General features: G+C 43.5%; 1 protein-coding gene across 1 annotated transcript in view; it reads left to right on the top strand.

Moving 5' to 3' along the window:
* TMCC3 (transmembrane and coiled-coil domain family 3) overlaps window positions 1-20879 on the top strand; it is a 67865-nt gene that overhangs the window by 421 nt on the left and 46565 nt on the right. The window lies entirely within an intron of this gene.

Raw genomic sequence — 20879 nt, 5'->3', positions numbered from 1 at the left:
CGCCGGACCTCGCCCTCCGCCGCCACTAGGTCCCCGCGCGCCTGCCGGACCCGGGTGCCGGGTGTCCTCGACGGCCCGCGCTCCACCACCCTCCGCCAGGGAGCGCCCGCCGCGCGGTGCCCGGACGCGAGGGAATCCCGCCAAGGGCGGCCCGGGTGGGACGGCGCGCTCGCCCTCCTGACCTCCCGTGCTGCCCGCGCCACCCCAGCCCTCGGGGTTTTGGGCGCGGGCGGCGGCGGCGGACAGGCGTCCCGGTATCGCGCGGCGGCTGCCCCGGCTCTGCCCGAGCGAAAAGTCGGCTTTGGCGCTGCAGCCCCGGAGTTCCCAGCCGTGCGGAGCGGGCGCCCTCTCCATTGTTTGCAGTGTAATTTGCTGTTGCTGATTTTGGCTGTGGGCGAAAATAGCTCTTCAGAGCAAGCAGCAGAGATGAGCCCTGTAGTGCTTCAAAATAAAGACGGAGGCCGCAGCCTGAGCGCCGGTCCCTCCCGGGAGCGGAGGCCCCCGCCGGCTCGGGGCACCTTTTGCCTTCCCTGGCCATTCAGTCCCTTGGCGGATTGAAGTGCCTCTGAGAAACAGCACGCCCTCCACCCTGGCACTTGTTCTGGCAGAGCTACCTGGAGTGGCTCTTTGCTCACTACTCACTTGTTCGAGATGTCAGCCTCCCTGTATAAAGTTCACAGCTAGAGTTCTGCGCAAATTCTGGCCTGCCATCTCCCACGATCCAGAGGCCACTGGATGGGAAAAGTGGCAAGAGTGACCAATGCCGCTCAGCCCCTAGTGCAGGGTTTGGGAGTTTAATCATCATGCGGAGAACTAATCAGTTATCCCCGAAGGGAAGGAACTAGTAGCTGTTTTCCCTTTTTCCTTTAGAGTCTGTTAACTGAGTTAACAGAATGGTTTAAATTTTTACAGATGAAGCGTATTTGGTGGAGGTTACTGCCTCCACCCCACTCTCCTCTACTCCCCAAAAGGATGCTGCTTTTTTGCACTTTATTTTTTATTGACGTATAGTTGATATACAATGTTATATTTAGTTTCAGGTGTGCAGAATAGTGATTCCACAAATATGTACATTACAGAATGCTCACCATGATAAGTTTTGCATTTTCTTTAAAAGTTTCATAATAGTTTGTTCTGAAAATAACCACAGACTCCCATTTGGAAGAAAGCATTAGTGAAAGATCTTTGGTTACCTACAGTTAGAAATTTCTGGAAGGATGAATGCTGGTTAACACAGTTAATGAGGAAGAAAGGTGAAGATCGTTTTCTAATGCATTTGTAATTGGAGGAGTCTATTAATGTTGCACTTGACAGAAGAAATTTCAGACTTGAAAAAAGTGTGGAAGCTTGGTTTCTCTTGTCAAAACTGTGATAATCTTTGTGTAAACAACAAGATTAGTAATCTTTGAGGGATGGGTGGCTCATTGTGAGCTCATTTAAGTGATTTGGCAAAACTCATGGAACTTTGCAAAACTCACTCTTCATAATCTGTGAAATGGTAGTGATAGAGTTCATACCTGAGCTATCTACGTGGAAAGAGTTCATACCTGAAATACCTTCGTAATTTAACTGTAGATTTAGCTGGTTCTGCCAGCATTCCATTTCTCCCTTTTCTGTTAAAGTACCACAACCTTTGTGAAAGGAGTTGCTTATTTTCTTTAAAGTTCTACCGATGTTACACATACTGCCTTGTTTTGTTAGCATGGAAATACCTGATTTTTGGGGGGTGGGGCGGAGGGAGAGAGAGAATCTTAAGCAGACTTCACGTCCATCGTGGAACCCGACCTGGGCCTGGGCCTTGGGACCCCGAGATCATGACCTGAGCTGAAATTCAAGAGTTGGATGCTTAAGTGACTGAGCCATCCAGGCAGCCCGAGACACCTGATTTTTTAAATAGATTGTGTATGAAACCCGAGTTAGACATTACTGATTATTCTAAATTAGCTTATTGGGCAAGTGAAATCTAGTGAAGACGAGACAAACTCAGACCAAGGAGGGCTAGGACTTTAGTAGACAGTGACTACATATTATGTAGCAGTGATGCTGAGAAGTTTGAACTTCTTGACTGTCTGCCCTTAGGGTTTTACTGTTCAGATGGCAAGGAATTCAACTGGAGGAAATTTTGTAAACTCATAACTTTTCTCAAGTGAGGCCGATGTAGTTTTGAGTCTGTCCTTAAGGCTGCAGTAAGCTTGCTGTAATGAAGGGAAAATACCAACAATTTTCCTGTGCAGAAAGTATTTCTCCCATCAGATAATTCTAGCTTCTATTTTGTGGAACTCTTTTAGATTTAGCTATAACGATACTTTTCTACACTCAGAAAATATGTGATGCAGAATGAGAACATTGGGCAGTATTAGGGTTTAATTTCTTGATGTCACCCTCCTGTTGGCAATAAACCATCTAGTATAGGATTTTAAAAGAACCCTTTTGTGGACTCGTGTGGTAAATCAGCTCACCTAAAAATACTCTAATGAGAACTGGAGGTGCATGGGCTGAGTTGATTCACCTTTCAGAGATACGCAGTTTCCTCCCAAGAAGGGGCTAAGACTCTAAGAGATCAAGTTCTTGGTTACTGAATGGTCATTTTTTAAGTTCAAAATTGATACCCTGTTGAGATAACAGGAAGAATACACATCTCTCTTGCTGAGTTTGGTTAAGCCTTTGAGACTAGAATAATAATGAGGCAGTGTACTATTTTAACGTTGCAGGAGTCTATTTTTACAGCCAGGTGGATTAACCTAGATTCCCTCCCCTCAGTGAAAATGTAATATAACTAATGAATTCTGTGATTATCTCTAAGCTGACAAGTCAGCATCATTCACATTTTTAAACTTCATCAGGGTAAAACTCAGAAATGGTGCCTGTTAACTCGACACGCAGAATAATAGCCCCTAGTTTAAAAGGATGCATAGTTTGAATCCTACTTTTTTTCATGCCCTACATCATTTTTTTTTAAAGATTTTATTTATTTATTTGACAGAGATAGAGACAGCCAGGGAGAGAGGGAAACACAAGNTGCATAGTTTGAATCCTACTTTTTTTCATGCCCTACATCATTTTTTTTTAAAGATTTTATTTATTTATTTGACAGAGATAGAGACAGCCAGGGAGAGAGGGAACACAAGCAGGGGGAGTGGGAGAGGAAGAAGCAGGCTCATAGCGGAGGAGCCTGATGTGGCTCGATCCCATAACGCCGGGATCACGCCCTGAGCCGAAGGCAGACGCTTAACCGCTGTGCCACCCAGGTGCCCCTCATGCCCTACATCATTAAAGCCTGTCCTCTTTTTAAGAATATAGGCATTCTGCTTTCTATATTTTAACTGGTTTTTATTAATTATGTGTGAATCAAATTTCTGTTCTAACTTTAAATGTTCTACAATGGCACCTTCAGCCACCTGTGGAGAGTGGTCAGCGGCTGGGGCTCTCGGATCAGGTGACCTGGGTCATATTCTGGCTCTTCACATTTCCTAACCGAGTGAGCACCAGGGCAGGGTCTAACCTTCCTGAGCCTGCGGTTCCCCGTCTATAACAGAGGTGATAATAGTTTCTGCTTCTGGGAGCGATCGCGAGTCTTGAGTAAAAGAGCTTTCGTTAAAAAACACAAAAACAAAAAATGGTCACGGGCACTTAAGATTAGATGTTTAAGATGAATACTTTTTTTCTCATTCTGTTGGAACCACTGCTACTCAGAATCGCTAGACATCCTGAGTGCTTGCTTACCTTCTCCCCGGGACCTCTCATCTGTCGGCCATTCCACTGGGTCTTTCTTGGACTCCTCTTTGGAATTTGGTCCTTACTCCCCGTGTCCCCCAGTCATCTCTCACCTTAGTTTAGCCACTTACAACCTCTGGAATTGATAATGGTGTGTGCTAGTTTCCTTACTGCTCTGAATTCATCAACCCCAATCCATCCTCCCCACAAGGACCGGAGTATTCTGCCTGGAGAACCACTTTCATTAGGCTAGCCCCCAGAAGACAGATCTTGCACTAGTGCCCCTGTGGACCCTGTGATCATTCTAAGTCTTAGTTTCCTCTTCTACACTCTAGGAGTGTTACAAGGAATAAATGCAGTAACAGCTATGAAATGTCAGGTACCCAGAAAGAACGCAGTAGATGGTAGCTTGTTTTTGTTACTACTACGTAAGAAGTGGTCATAAGCTTGAAAATGGGAAGACTGCTCATTTTGTGAATAGAATAGACTTGTTTGGGCATGTTTAGCATTTTGTCCCTCCTCCATCGTATGTTCTTTATCCCACTGACCGTTTACATATTTGGCATTTACATGTTTATAAACCGTAGACAGTGGCACTTTGAGAACAAGACGTTTCATTTGTTCAACAAATACCTGCTGGGTACCTTCCGTATGCTAGTGGCTACTCTGGGCGTCAGGAATATAACGGTGAATGAAGCAGACAGCCTGGTCTCTTTGGAAGCTTAGTATTTTATTTATACTTGTGGCCCCAGGAAATACCCTCCTACGTTGTAGGAGGAGATGGTAATAAGTACAGAGGTCTCTAACATCTGAAGTAAAAGCTGTGTTGGGCATGGTGGCTACCTGAGTTCATCGTTAAGTGTTCTGTGGTTTGGAAATAGTCTCTGAACTACATGAGTAATGGCCAGAAGCAGTCAAGGAGAAGAGGATGTTGGAGCCCTCCTCCGAGTGGCAGTGGTTGGGCAGGGATGTAATAAGTTGATGATCGCCTGCTCACTTCCTGGGCAGGAGCAAGAGTGAGTGGGCACAGACTTCTGTCCTGGGGGCCCCTGACCTGGTGAAGTGGTGAGCAGAGGGCTGTGTGAGTACACTTTTAATCAGTGATCGGTTTTATTCTAAAGAGTTCCTTAAAAGCACGATGAATAACGATGAGTGTCTCTAGTCCGATTTTTCTTTCCTAAATTTCAGCTGGATAGATTGATGGGGTTGTGTGTATTTTGAGCTGTGCTTTGCCACAGGCTTACCGGCTCTCCCTTCAGAGGAGAACAAGCTGCCAGCCACCACTAGAGCACCCACTTGTTGTGTCCGCTGTTGAATACCAAGACAGCTGCTACCAAGTTGGGTTGTAAGATGTGTTTCGCTTCAGACCCATGGCCTGAATTTCCAGGGCTGCTCTTAAAGGTCAGAAATCAACCTGATCTTTCTGGATGGAAATTGCCCAAGTCTTGACTTAGGGCAGTTGCAGCTTTCAGCCCTGCTGTTTCTTTTTGTGTATTTTTATGTTTTCAGTGGAGGGGGTTGGTTGAGAGAGAAGGGAGAGAACTATGAATCACTGTACTGTGTGAATCAGAACGAGGACTTTACATGCCTTGGAAAAGGAACATCAGGATATATGATCCCTGCATGATCCAGCTGCTTCCATTGACTTGGGGAGAGGGTGTTGCTACTTGAAGGAAAACGGTGTAGTTGTTGATTATTCCTCTGTAAGGAGGCAAACAGAACTAGAGGAAAAGAAGAATGCAGCAACAGTGGTAACAGCCAACGCGTGCTAATTCCTTACCGTACCCCAGATGCAATACTAAGCACTTCACATGCACTCTCTCCTTAATCCTCATAATATCTTATTTATAGTTTGATTTTTACAGATGAGGAAGTTGAGGCCCGGGCAGTTTATTTGTCCAAGGTCTTGTGGCTATTAGGAAATGGTAGAGCTAGGATCTGGTGAACCCAGATCTAATTGGAGAACTTGCATTTTAACCACTTCCCTGGCTTCTACCTCTGAGATGAATACTGGAGAGCAGTTCAGTCTTCCTAACCCCATCGAGTCCTTGAACACGGGTGTAGTCTCCTTCTGCAGGGTGCCTAGCCAGATTGTGTGTTTGGCATTCTTACGACACAGCACTTTGCCAGTCCTTTGTGTATTGTCTTACGTACCCTATAAACCTTTGATGAATGAATGGTTGAGAGTGATAATTTCCAAACTTTTATAATGCCTACAATATAAGATTGTTGCCAGTAGTTTGGAGAAGTCTTAAAGGCTTAAAACCATGAGTGGTTAAGCTCATGATTTAAGAACATCAGTAAAGAACCATCTTCCAGGCTGGTATTTGGTCTCCAGAGTAAGAACAGTTGAAGGACACAACAAGGGTGGTTCTTCCTTGTGACAGTTGAGTCACAGTCCGGCCTAAGCAGATCTCCTAGTAGGACTTCAGCTTCCCTGGACTGAGGGCACGTGCTTCTCAATGTGTGGGCAACGTGCTGGGAAGTAGACTCAGGTTTTAACCATGTTAGAACTGAAAGGGAAATTAATTAATTAATTAATTTAAAGATTTTATTTATCTGTTTGACAGAGAGAGAGGCAGCGAGAGAGGGAACACAAGCAGGGGGAATGGGAGAGGGAGAAGCAGGCTTCACACTGAGCAGGGGGCCTTATGGGGGGGGGGGTTCGTGACCTGAGCCAAAGGCAGACGCTTAACGACTGAGCCACCTAGGTGCCCCTGAAAGGGGAATTTAGACATAAACTCCACACCATTCCATTTGTAGAAGTAGAGAAGTGACATCCAGCTAGACTGTGTCCAGTGAAATTAGGTAACTAATACTGGCTGACCAGGACTAACCATTATACCAGTTTCTATTTTAAAAGAGAATTCCTTAACAGAAAACAGTCTTAAATATTTTTAGATACCAAGCTAATTGCTAATTTATATGGGAACCATATCTCAAAATTTAAGTAGAATGAGAATTTGAAATTATTTGCAATAGAGAATTAATTGATGGACAGATTTTAAATTTTGTGAGCTTTCCAGGTGGGAAAAAAGTGAATTTGAGTGATTTAGTGTTAGACCATCATCCTTATGAATTTGTTTGCAGATTTTTGGTGGGACTAGGGTGAAGAAGGTGTGACATTTCCCGTATCTGACTGCTTAGCTGCAGGAGATATGTTGCCATTTGTAAAGATTATCCTTTCTGATTTTATTGTTGTTTTTTTCCCCTGAAATAAAATTTTGCAAAATGAGTTCATCTTTGTTTTACCTTCTACCTGTTGGGATAGGATATTGGGGAAAAAACATGTGCCAGATGCATAAGTCATGGAGTACATTACACACACACACACGCACACACGCTATAACTTAGGATTCAAACCTGGTGTTTGTTGCCTCTGAAGCATTCTGTTCCTGTGAGACTCTCATTGAGGGCATCTTCCAGCACCAAGTGTTTGTAGCATATGTAATTTTCATGCAACACACCAGAAACGTCATCTGGTTCTTTGCCACAGAAACAGTCATCTACCCCAGTGCTCGGGGGAAGACAGGGGTAGGGTCCGTTGGCACGTTCAGTGCCAGTGCCCAGTGAAGTGCCTCCCTGAGGGAAATTCTGTGTGAATTCTGCCTTCCACAGCCGGGGAGTAAGGTGTGGCTTTAGCACGTAATAAAAGGCATTTCTACTTAGATGTTCCTCAGGTACCTTGGAGTCTATATACCAGACTTCCTTCATTCTCTCAGGCCCCCTCACGCCCCTGCCTGGAGCCTGGAATACTTTTCCTGTCCAGCATATTCCCAAACCAGATGCCTGGTCCCTCAGCCCCTCCCCCAACAACCCCCACTCCCCCTGCTTACCCTCCACATCCAGTGGTTTATCTTACCTTTTCTCAGTCACTGTTGGCTCTCTGTCCCCAGCCTCACTTTCTTAAAAGTTTTCTTCTGGATTTGAAGACAGTGAAGGGTTAAGAGTTTGAACTCTGGAGTCAGACTTGATTGTCCGCTTCTCCACATACCAGCCCCTTGAACAAGCGTGAGAAGTGGTGTTAGGAAACCCATCGGCATCTGTTGTTCTGACGTTGAGTCACTCGTCTGCCACAGAGTTCCCCAAACTTCAGTCATTCCAGCACCTGTACATAGCCTCATACCACCTGCACGGCGATTTACTTCATATTCCCAAAGCTGTTCACTTCTTCAAACTGAAGTGTATTTTTAAAGTATCAGCGTTCCTGTTGTAGTTAATACCGTCTGTGCCCCTGAGGGCTTACCGTGCGGAATCGCAAAGACGAGCCTATGCCGGAGCATCAGCAGAGAGCTGTGAGCCCTGTGCGGAGACTTTCTCCCTCGCAAACCACCTGGATGGCCTTGCAGGTGGTTTTCAAGGTTTTCGCTGACTCATGGTGATTCTCTGTTACGGCTTTCGTTTCATGCCACCTAAGATAATTCGGAATCATTTTGGAAAACACTGGGTGTTTGTGTTGTATCATCTGTCCTCATCCTTTTAGAAATACTTCTTTTAGACCCACGACTTAGAAGATGCTTAGAAATATTTTTTTCATGGATTGTGAAAATGTGAATGTGTGGAGATGAACCGAAGCCCCGGGCCTCTGGTGATTTGAAGGCAGCCTTGTCCAGGTGGGAATACTTGGAAGAGGTTGGGGAAAGGGGAGTTGTACCCGTTCCGGGCTCGATCTCGCATCTTCCAATGACCTGAGAGAAGCGGAGGCCATGGAAGGCCTTAGGCTGAAGAGTGCGATGTCAGGAAATAAGGACTCTGGGGATTTCAGGCAAGGACAGAAAGTGGGTGGAAAAGAAATTTCAGCTCTGTGTTGTTCTGCGGTAAACTTGAATTTAATTAAGATGTATATGTAGGCTTGTTGTAAGGAAATTAAATGGTGCCTTAAGCTGCAGCCTTGCACAGAAATTTTGAGATAAGTGCTTGTCCAAAAATAAAGTATGCCCTTAGTGAAAGCTATGCTTTAGCATTTCAACTTATTTACTCCAGCGTGTGCAACCGTGTGTTGGGGCCAGTCGTCCCTTTTTTCCGGTCTTTGTGAAGATACTGTGATAATCCAGAAGGCGTGGAACTCGATTTCAGATAGTCAGTGGTGTACTATTTTAATCTCACTAATTGGAACAGGTGGCCTCTATTTGAGACTGAATCTCTCGTTGGCATAGATTTTAATTTATCTGAAAATATGAGGCCCATTCAGTAAGAGCTGTTCAGGCTGTGTATTGGCATCAGGCAAAGTGCTTGAAAGCTTCAACCATTAAAAGCACAGAAGGCTGAGAGGAAGATCGAAGAAAGGGAGTTCAATAGTTTGCTGCTTTGGTTCAATTCTCAACTGTTGGGTATAGAACTAGTCAGGAGCATGGCGGAGTGAAGCATGTCCAGATGCTTGAGAAGGCTACTTACAAGTATTTCTCCAGATGAAGACAGGGTCTGAAGTATCTCCTTTGAATCCATCCTGCAAGATGGCAGGTTTGAAGAGTTCTTCATGCAGTCCTCGTGTTTTTATAGGAATTAGCATGTCTTCAGGCGTGAGCTGAGGGGTGTGCCGGAGTCACTCAGCTTACCACAAGCACTCAAGTTGAAATACTTCGAGACACCTCTAATGAAATCAGAGACGGTCTCCAGATTATGAACTTCTTCAACGGGACCACTCCTTTATTTTATTTTATTTTATTTATTTTTTTAACAGTAAATGTGTGCTTTGCAAGATGTGTTGTGAATATCTTACTTGAAATCCTTCATCCTTCCAGAGGACAGAATCCCAGTTTCTTCCCCTGACACCCAGATTCTCTCATCTGACCTTTGTCTTTCACCCACTCTCAGCCCTTGAACTCTGGCTTCCTTCCCTGTGGATTCCCCTGGCCCCACTCTGCGCCTCCGGGCACCTGCGCTGTCCTTGCACACGGGGATGGTTGTGTTCGTCTGTTTGCACGTGGATCCTGGTACATGGTTGGGGTTTCGTAAATACTGACAGAGTGAGTGAATGTGGGTATGTTGTAAAATTGCACCGTGGGACTCGAGGAGCTGAAAAACATATTCTACTCTTTAGCCATATCTACCTTATTTTAAAATTGCTGTACAGGATTCCAGTTTATGGGTATTCCGTAATCTAATTAATACCTTAGTAAAGGACACGTATGTATATTGCTTCTAGACTTCTGGTTTTACAGACACTTCAGTGACTGCCCTTGGACACGCTTATTTTTTGCGCATGTGAAGAATATGTTCGTAGGCTAAATTCTTAAAAATGGAATTGCTCCTTAAGATTGTATGTTATTTTAAGTTACGATACTGCCAAATTGAACACTATTTTACCTACTCTGTCCAATCCTAGGAGGTGGGGGTGCAGCAGTGCATATACATAAACTGATACCGTTTATATAATCATCAATATATGAACATGCCTCTACTCACAGCTTCCTGACGTAGTGTTATAAAACTTTTTTACTCTTGCCAATCTGATAGGTGAAAACTGGTAGCTCATTTTAACTAATATTTTTCTTGATACAAATGAGGTTAATCCTGTTTTAAAGTTTTTATTTTGAAATAATCACAGACCCCCAGGAAGTTGGAAAAAATAATTGAGAGATGTCCATGCGTCCCTCCCCCAGATTCTCCCAATGGTTACATCTTATGTAACTTAGTACAAAAGGTTGGTCATATGTTCACATACTTAAACATTTGGGTTGTGAACTATTAATGTATTCTGGCCATTTATCTAGTGGGTTATTAATCTTTAAAATTGTTTTGTAGAAGTTTTTTACTTATTAAATAAGTTGTTTCGCACTTATATCTTCTCTAGTTCATCATTCCTGACTGTGTTTTCTACTGTTATGTAAGGAATTGCTATAGATTAGCAACCCGAAACACCCCTGTTTATCATCTCCTGGTTTCCATGGGCCAGGGGTCCAGGTACAGCTTTCCTGCTACATTCTTCGTGGCAGGGTCTGGTTCACTGTTTGCTGCATGCCTCCTTTGCTCAGAATTTCATCAGCTTAAAATCAAGGCATCAGCCAAGTCTTCAATCTAGTCTGAGACTTGGAATCCTTTTCCCAACTCACTGGTTGTTTACGGACTTAAGATCCTTGCAGCTGTAAGACTGAGCCCCAGAAGCTGCCCATTGTTCCCTGACACTTGGCTCTCTCATAATGTAGTTTGTTTCAAGACCAGCAGCAGAGCCCCAACTCTATTGCACTTTGTCTCTTCCTCTAGACCCTCTCTTAAAGGGTTTATCTGATTAGGCCAGGGGCACCCAGATTAACCCAAGTCAACTGATTAGGAACCTTAATTATATCTGCAAAATATTTTCCCCTTTGCTGTATAACATAACCTAATCATGGGAGTGAAACCCTATCACATTCAGAAGTCTTGGTCACACATGAGGGAGGGTATCATACAGGGTATGAACACCAGCAGGTAGGAATCTTGGGAACCATCTTAGAATTGTACATACTACACTGTTTTAATGATACGCTGTGTGTGTGCTGAGCATAGAGCCTGGCAAACACTGAATAAGCACCTTGCCATGAAGAAATTTAAAAATTTTAGGGCTTACAGGATTTGTGACATTTTTACAGTGCCCTTTGAGATTCTTTTAAAAACCCAAACACCGTGTTCTTCTAATGCATTTTGATTTAATAAATTTTATCCTTGGACTTTTTTTTTTTTAATAATTTAAGTAAACTTTGCCCCCAACTTGGGGCTCGAACTCACAACCCTAAGATGAAGAGTCTCGTGCTGTACTGACTGAACCAGCCAGGTGCCCCAGTCTTTGGCCTATTTAGAATTTGGTTCCCTTTAAGCTGTCTACACATAAATGACAGTTATCCCTGTACCATTTTTTGCATAGTTAGCTGCCTTTAAAAATACACTTCTGTCCACATCTATAATTTTATTTTTATAAATCTCTACTATTTCTCAGGGTTTTAAAACTATTTTTTTAAACTATTGAATCAGAGGTGATAGTTTTGGTACATTTATTCTGGATTGATATCCACCTCTTCCCCTCAAACCAGGATTTGAAATGAGCATTTTGAGAACTCTAGCTCATGCATTTATAAACTTTCAAGTAGGCGTGATTCCAGGGTCCTTTACAGTAAGGAAAGGTCAAAAGGTAGAGGGGAAGAGTTGATGAAGTTCGTTGTTTTTAAAAAATTTGCTTTCAGTTCTCTCTTTTGAACTAGTTGTTGCCTGTCAACAAGTTCTATTTAGTATAGAATCCTGACCTTCCACACATTTGCAGAAGCTGTTAGAGTACTAAGAACGTGTATTGTTGCTTCCTAACCGGCTTGGCTGCCTTAATTGCCTGTAGTCCACCATCCCAGCTTGGGAGGCTGAAGAGCAGGGACTCGCCTAGCTTTGTGCTCTGTGGGCCAAAGACCTCTTTCAAGCTTGACCTCCTCTTACTTAGTAAACATATTTAGTGCCCTGGGCTGTCCTCGTCCTAGGACATTGAATTCACTCCTGTTAGGGTAGTGAATGCAACAAGATTTCGTATTTGTAGGTTGTAAGTGGTTTCTCTGTTTGGCTTGATTATCCTTATTTGTAAGTTACCCCTGCGGCTTGCTAAGGGGTTGTTATGTGCACCTATGTTAATTAGTGAGAGGTTCACCTGCTTTGTAATCTTCACATTTGACACAGAGGGCGGTTAAAACTGTTGTCTGTGTCCAGAAGCTAACACTTAGCATTTCGTAACCTGACCCAAGAGCGTATTAAAGGTGGACTGAGTGTGTTTTTTTTACATGTGCTTTCATTTGAAAAAGGCATCATGCTTGTAAAAATCTCCCGACTTAAGCAACTCCGAAGTGGTATTTGTTATATAAAGTTTACCTCCTGTACTGCGCAATTTAGAGCTACTCACTGAGTTGGCATCTGTTGGGTAAGTGGGCACCAAAATTAAAGCAAGAGTCTTCTTTCATTCGTTTTTGTCCTCTTACCACCGGGAAGTCACAAGGGCTCTTATACCCAATCGTTATGTGTCCAGCCCTCAGAAATGCTCTACTGTTCAGGTGAGTGGGAGCATATTAAATTCTACTGTTGAGAAATTTGACTAGCAGTCTGGCCACTTAAAATGATCTGATGGCAAGGGAGTTTTTTTTACATATTTAGGGTTCAAATTAAGCTCTTATTTTTATTTACTTATTAACATCTTTTGTTTGTTTATTAAGTAAACTCTCCACCCAGTGTGGGGCTTGAACTCACGACCCTGAGATCAAGAGCTGCGTGCTCCACAGACTGAGCCAGACGGGTGCCCCTAAGCTTTTAATTTTAAAGCAAGACATAGAGTTAAAATGAGAGCTCTTCAGCCTTGTTGATGTTTGAGGGACAGTTTTGCAAACTGAGTCCACCATTCCCACAGGCACTGTTGAGAGCTTTAATTTCTTTGGGCAAATAGGAAGTGAATGATACAGTTTTGTGTTTATGTGACTTTCTTTAAATGTTCATGCCTTTTCAGCCTACCTTTTTGAAACAGTTTGTTGCACATATGAGGTAATTTTAATGGTAATAGATTTGCTAAATAAGAATAATGCTTATACTTTCGAAAGACAGAGACACTAAATCCATATACAAAGATTATTTTATGTTTTCTGTTACTTCGGACATTTCATAAATCACGGCTGCTTTGTTAGTAAATGATTCTTTAAAATAATTGCCCCTGGGGCCCCTGGGCGGTGCAGTCAGTTACAGCTTCCGACTCTTGGTTTCCACTCAGGTCCGCTCAGGTCTGATCTCAGGATCCTGAGACGGAGCCCTGTACTCAGTGGGGCGTCTGCTTGAGACTCTCCCTCTCTCTCCCTCTGACCCTCCCTCCCCTCTAAATAAATAAATCTTTAAAAAAGAAAAAAAATTAAATAATTGCTCCTTAGTTTATTTACACAATAGCCCAAAATGAGCCTGGGTGTTTTTTTAGGACAGCTAGCTTATTAGATTCTCAGTGGATTTTAATTTTCTTAAGTTTGTGCTTGCCTTGGCTGTTTAAGGTGGAAGTTAATGTTCTCTGGAAGTAAAATGCAGTGACATCAGATTCCAAGCTTACAAGGTAATGAAATGGTCCTTCAGAAACCGCAACTTACACCATATTTAAAAAGTAAGCCAGATTTGCAGAGCGGAGGATGTTCTGAGCATGAGGAAAACCCATATCAAATCATTAACCACGTAGTTCTGGTTAAATAGTAGACAAATTTATTTTTAGTTACTAAATGCGTCAGACATGGAAAAACATTTTAAAAATATGATACCCATATACCTGCGTCCTAGATTAATAGATGGTAACATTTTGCCATGTTTGCATCAGATTTCTGCCACTTGTTTTTAAGAAATAAATCGCCCCAGATGCAGCTGTCTGGATGCCTTCTCCCTTCCTACGTCCTCAGCGGTGTCCATAACCTGACGTCGGATTTCGTTCCTTCGCATGCTTTTATACATTGAATGAACTCACAAACAATACATAGTATCGTTTCTTGTCTTAAATATTTATGTAAATGGCATCTCTTTTGTGACTTGCTGTTTTTTTCAGCATGGTTTTTGTATTTTATTTATTTAAGCTTTTAGGTGTTTGGGTCTTTTTAAGTTTTATTTATTTAAGTAATCTTTACACCCATCATGGGGCTTGAACTCATGATCCTGAGATCAAGAGTTGCATGCTCTTCCAACTGAGCCAGCCAGGTGCCCTGAAGCATGGTGTTTTAAAAATTTATCCTACTTCATTCCCATCTTTTTTTTTATTGCTGTACGTTGTTTCAGTATATGAATGAACCCCCTTGTGTTTAGAGCTGTTCTCCTAGTGGTAGACCGGTAGGTTGATTCAGAGGTCTGCACGCTCGTGGGAGAATTTCTCTGAGGAAGATACCTAGAAGTGACATTACTAGGAAAGAGGAAAAAGCATCTTCACCTTTACCATCTGTTCTTAAGTAGCTTTGTCAAGTACTTGTACTTGTAAGTGTTATTTGTTGAAGACACATTTTAATATATGTCAGGAAACTTTCATAATGGTGCTAGATTTTGTGTAGGTGTTAAATAGTGTTTGTTTCAGGTTTGTGTGCATTTCAGCTTTGCCTGAAAGGAAATACAAAGTTATTTTGAATTTGCTGGCAGGCAGTTTTTTGCACCTTGTCAAGGATTTGGCATCTCTACTTCTGTTCATGTCTGTAAAAGTTGATGTGTCAATATTTTATTTATTGAGATATTATTTACATACAGTGACCCCCCCTTAAGTGTACAGTTATATGATGACACAGCCTTGTAAACACCATCCAAATATGATACAGAATATTTCCATCACTCCAGAAAATTCCCCTTTGTTCCTTGTTAGTCAATACTGCGCTGTCCCCAGCAGCCACCAGTCTGTGATTTTGTCTTTTCCAGAGTGCACTATAAATGGAATCAAAGTACGCAGCCTTTTCGAGTGTGGCTTCTTTCACTTAGCAGCATAATGCTTTTAAGCTTCCTCAGTGTTGCCTGTGTCAGTGCTCTATTCCTTTTTAGTGGTAAGTAGTATCAGTGTATTTTTAGGAGTACTGAAGTATGTGATTATGAACAGGAATGAAAAATGGCTTAAATCCCATGCTTCTTGTGTGACTGAATTTATCTCTTTTTCTCATGTCACTACCACAGCCTTAGGAAAAGTTTAGAGCATCAATTTCCAGTTAGAAAGTGCATCCATTTGTAATCCTGTTACTTCTCGAATGTTCTGTTACTTCAGAATGTTAGAAAACATGCATGAAATTAGGGCCAGTGTTTGTGTCTTAACCTAGGGTCTCTGGTTTTTGTGTATTTGTACTTTCTTTGGAATGGTTCTCAGTGGTGGCAGATGACCTTTAAAACAAGATGAAGAACTCCCAGTCTAGTGTGAGCTCGTTTCAGAATTAAAAACATCGATTTATAGAAGTATATTTATTGACATGTCAGTGGGTCGTGCTTTTATGTTAATCGGAAAGTTCACAAAATATTGGCACAGAGAACTCGTTTTGTTTATTAAGTGTCAGGTACAGATAGAATATTGGTAGAGTGAGGGACGCCTGAGTGGTTCAGTCATTAAGCGTCTGCCTTCAGCTCAGGTCGTGATCCCAGTGTTCTGGGATCGAGCCCCACATTAGGCTCCCGGCTTGTGTTCCCTTTCTCGCTGCCTCTCTCTCTCTCTGTCAAATAAATAAATAAGTAAGTAAGTAAGTAAGAATATTGGTAGAGAGAGCGTAAGTGAGTGGTCCTGCCTGCGCTGCGATGAAGGCTTTCCAGAAGTTACCACAGTCTTACAGCAGTTGGGGAAAGGAGGTGCAGCCCTCCTCGTTTTACCATTGGAGAAGAGAGGCACAGACGGGTAAATGACTTGGGCGGGATCATACCACGAAGACGTGGGAAGTGTAGGACTTGAACCCAGCATGGTCTGCATTCCAGAGCCTTTGTCCCTAACCCTGGGTGAACTGCTTCTATATCTGAAGGGATAATGACACAGATCCCCAAGTGTAGACACTTGATGGGTGCTTTTTTTCCCTTCCTCTGGCTTCTCAGTATTTTCATAGCTTTTCTAAAACAAACATGTTTGCAATGAAATGTACTACCTGATGAGAACCTTTATCCTGAGAAGATCAATCACATCAGTGCTCTGACTTTTTGCTTTATCCTTGTTTTGTCCTGGATCTAGGAAGGCTCATGAGCACAGTGATGGAAACCAAGAGTAGGGCTGTGCTGTAGACATCCCAAGCGACACACCCTTCCTTGAGCATGGATCTAGAACTCTCCCCTGGCTTGTTTCTCACAGAGGGCCTGTTTGAAGCAGGCTAGGCCCAAACTCAGTACAAAATGTAAGGAGCAACTGGCTGCCTTATCCCGGAGCCCCCGTCATTGTCCTCAGCGCTTCCCTGTGCACCCAGCGCTACTCTACGCCCTGAGGTGAGTCAGATGCGGGCACTGCTCTTGAGGAGCTCAGGCTGGGGAGGACAGCCTGCAGCAAGAAGGACAGTGCATTCTTGGACCCTTCTGGGAAGAACCAGCCCAGAGCCTGCTCTGAGAAGGCTCTAGACCAGGAGTAGGTGTCCACTGTTAAGCCCTTCTGGCCCGTCTTCCCTTCCACACCCTGCTGCAGGGTTGTTCCTGATAGTTGTTTATAGGGCACAGTTGGCAGAGGAGGACAGATGGTACCAATTTTGAAGGTTTCGGTTCACCTCCAATTAGCCCTTTGGTATGTATTTTGTGTCTGTGTGTATGTATGGTCTCCTTGTGCACAGGAAATACTAAATCATGGGCGTCACAGATAGCTGCTTCAATTTGACTCAGATGGAAGAAGGATGCTGCAGAAAAGGGAGGAACAGAGATGTTAATTGTCATGGCAACCAGCAGGTTTTTATAGTGGCACATTGCCTTCGTAACCTAAACCAGTCACCTTTTTTCTCACCGAAGAAAATGGACTGACGCAAACTCAAGAAATTATAGTACCGGTTCTCAGCGGGGTTTTTTTTGCTTCTCAGAAACAGCCTTGCAATGACTTTAGTTCCTTCATAGAATTTCAGAGCTGAAAGGCACCCTGGTACCTTACAGAACTTTATGAAGTCAGGTACTTATGGATTTCCTGTTATTATGTGTCACCCCACTTCCATCCTGTCTCGCACATGGTCTAATGCACACGGCCAGGATTTCTGCAAGGGGCTGGAATGAGGAGGAGTTTGGAATTTGGCAGACGCGCGCTCTGTGGCACGGGCTCCTCCCCAGGGGAGAGTGTTCCATTTGCCGTCCTTCAGAGGCGTCTGCTGCTGTTTGGTCCTGGGTGATCATGTCCTGCTTGCTTCTTCACTGTCCATCACTCCGTAGACTCAGAAGATGCTGAGATGCTTAGACTGTCTCACTCCTGCCAGTCACTATGTAGGCAGGTTCAGAGTCTGCCCGTTGCTGTCCGAGAACTCCTGGAGAACTGAACCCCTGTGGTTTTCTTTTAGTAGCTCTGGTGAGCTTTCATAGACCTGGGGTACAACAGGCCAGTGTAAGAAAATGCCCCTTATGTGAACAGGTGGAGCTCAGCCTGGGAACATAAAGACTGTCTTGAACACCCCAGCAGAGTTTTGTCATTGTCGTTGATTAGCACTTAGAAGGCAAAAATATAGGCTCCCCTTTACTTCCCCTGATTTCTTTGTCTGAGGAGTCCCTGTCACCCAAGACAGCTCTGGGGGACATTGATAGCTCTGGGATCACTGGTCCTAATGGGCTTCCTTGGACCATAGCATCAAGATTGATGGTACTTGTGTCCTCACAGCCTGTGGCATGGAAAAGGAGTCCCTCAGGCACCTTTTCATGGCACTGGATTGAAGAATGAGGTCCCCTGTAAACTTTGGGTTGGCTTCTTCCCACCCTCTCCTGCCCAGGTGTCTCCTGATGACTCCCTTCCACCAGGTCCGGAGTGTGGTGTGTGGGAGAGCCCATTCATAAGCAGCTCAGGGATGAATCATGCTCGTAACCATTCTGCTGTCAGCCTAATTCAACAAATACGTATTGAGCACCTATTATATGCCAGGCATCCCAGGAACCAGAACAAAAATCGTCCTCATTAAGCTCATATTCTGGTAAGGCAAGGTAGACGGACCAGACCAATAGGTGAAATACACAGTGTGTTAGATGGTGGTAAGTACAGTGTTCAAACACAAATCGCGGCAAGGGGGCCGGGGAGGCCCAAGGGGTGGGAGTAGAAAGAAGCAGTTGTAAATAGGAAACTCAAGGAAAGCTCTTCTCAGAGATATCATTGAAGGAAGACCTGAGGAAGTAAGCCATACAGCTATCTAAGGGTAATTGCATTCCAGGGAGAGGGAACAGCAAGCACAGACTCCCTGAAACAGGAGTATACCTGTTGTATGTGAGGCACATCGAGGAGGCCATGTGACAGAGACAGAGTGAGTAAGGACACAGGGTGTGGGAGGCCGGTTTACGTTTTCCGAGATTGCCTTGGCTCCTGGATTAAAGATGGATGTGAGCTGGTGTAGAGGGATGTGTAAGGCCTGATGACAGTGACCTGGATGAGGATGCTAGCAGTGGAGGTGATGAGAAGTGGTCAGATCGTCTAAATGCAGCCCATTTCAAGCCCTCTTTGGTGTGCTTAGAGCTTGGACAGGGCAGTGTGGCACCAGGGCTCCGGGGAGGCTAGGCCTGGTTTTTCAGTTCTTCCACGCTGTGTGAGCTCATCTTAGACCATTTCCTCAACCCGTTTGAGCCAGTTTCCTTGTGTAAAAAATAAGTATAATTCTTTCCTTAGAAGGTTGTTGAAGGCTTCTAAGATAATGTACTGAAAGGGTCTTCCCTGACTCCTGTTCTCATCTCCCACCTGACTTGGGTGCTCCCCCACCCCACCTGTGCTCAAGTCTGTTGTGAGCCTTTATATTCATTCTTGTCACTTGTGGTTTGCTGGTTCTCTCCCCACCAGAAAGTGGGCAGGGACTGTATCTCCTGTGCTTGGCACAAAATGCACAATAAATATTTGGATGGATAGAGAAATGGAAGGAAGCGAGAAAGAAAAGAATGAATTAAGAATTTCGTGCATAGATACTAGTGTAATACTGGAGTTTATACACTCCCAACAGGTAGCAGGCCTTTCTTTCCAGAGTTCACTGTTGAAGGACATCAAATGATGAGTTAAGGCATTGGCTACATTTGTTATTTAAATAAGCCTAATTAGGAAGACGGGTACCCTTATTTTCATATTTTAAAATTTATCTTTTCCTTGCTCTTGGCTTATAGAGAAGTGTTTGTTCAGAGATACTAATTGGTGTTTTTACTTAGGTGTTCTTTAAGAATAAAGATTTCATTAGCAGATTTCTTCAACTGTCTAAGGAAATTTTCCCTGAACATTTTATTATGAAAACTTTCAAATGCATGAAAAATACAAGGATAGTAACAATTTAAGTTAACACTCTCTTAATATTCAGATGATCTAAATCCGTACATGCAGGTTTTCTTTTGCATTTAGAATGATTCTGTTACCTGTTACTATGTGGAAAGGCTCAATCCATTAACTCTACTGTTAGAAAAACTCTGTGTTTGACACCTTCTTTCCCTGTGAGACCCTTTGATCTTTATCTGGAAATGCTGCATCATTTACATTTAAAGTCAGGGTTATGGGTTGAATTGTGTCCCCTCAAAAAGATATGTTGAAGTCTGTGATACTGTGATTTATAATAAGAAATACAGTTGACACTTAACAATTGGAGGACTGACACCCCCCTTCCCACAGTGGAAAATCCACATGTAACTTTGGTTCCCCGCCTCCAAAATAACTACAGGTACCCCACTGTTGACAGAGCCTTACTGATAACCAAAACAGTTGATGAACACGTATTTTGTAGGTCCTATGCATGTATCACATATTGTATTCTTACAATAAAGTACGTTAGGGAAAAGAACATGTTGCTAAGAAAATCATAAAGAAGAGGAAATACATACACAGCACTGCAGTATAAAAACCCGCGTGTAAGTGGGCTTGTGTCCTTCCAACTCCTGTTGTTCCAGGATCAACTGTATATATTTGCTCATTGTTTCCATCTGTGACACAAAGCTGCTAAAACCTTTGGAATTTCCTAAGTGATTATAATGATAAAAGTGAAATGGTTGTCTTTTGTGATTTATATAGCAAACCTCTTTCAAATGCAGTGGAATTTGCTAATTAGGGACTTTTGGGAAGCCCCTAAGAATGGGACGGTTGCTGGGGAACGAACCTTGATGAGAAGATTGAAATTTTCAGTTCACCTCCCACCTCTGGGGAGGGGAGAGGGGCTGGAGGTTGATGTAATAGCCAGTGGCCAATGGTTTAACCTAGCTTAAAGGTTGGGGTTCGGAGAGCTTCCGCGTTGATGAATACGTGGAGATTCAGGGAGAGTGGCTACGAGAGAGGGCATGGAAGCTCTGCTTTCCCTGGACCTTGCCCTGTGCATTTCTTCCTGAGTTACATCCTTACAATAAACTGGTAATTGAGTAACCGTCTTCCTGAGTCTGTGAGCCACTCTAGCAAATTAACGGAACCCGGGGAGAGGGTCATGGGAGCCTCCAGTTTGTAGCCAGTGGGTCAGAAACACAGGTAACAACCTGGACTGGGGATTGGTGGCTGAATCAGGGGTTGGCAGACTTGTAGTGCTGATCCCTTAACCTGTGTGATCTGATGTTTTCTGCAGGTGGATAGTGGCAGAGTCAAGTTGGACTGTAGG

This window comes from Ailuropoda melanoleuca, chromosome 15, assembly GCF_002007445.2.
Source record: "Ailuropoda melanoleuca isolate Jingjing chromosome 15, ASM200744v2, whole genome shotgun sequence".
Lineage (NCBI taxonomy): Eukaryota > Metazoa > Chordata > Mammalia > Carnivora > Ursidae > Ailuropoda > Ailuropoda melanoleuca.
Note: the sequence above shows the minus strand (reverse complement) of the source record. Positions and strands in the feature narration are given on the sequence as shown.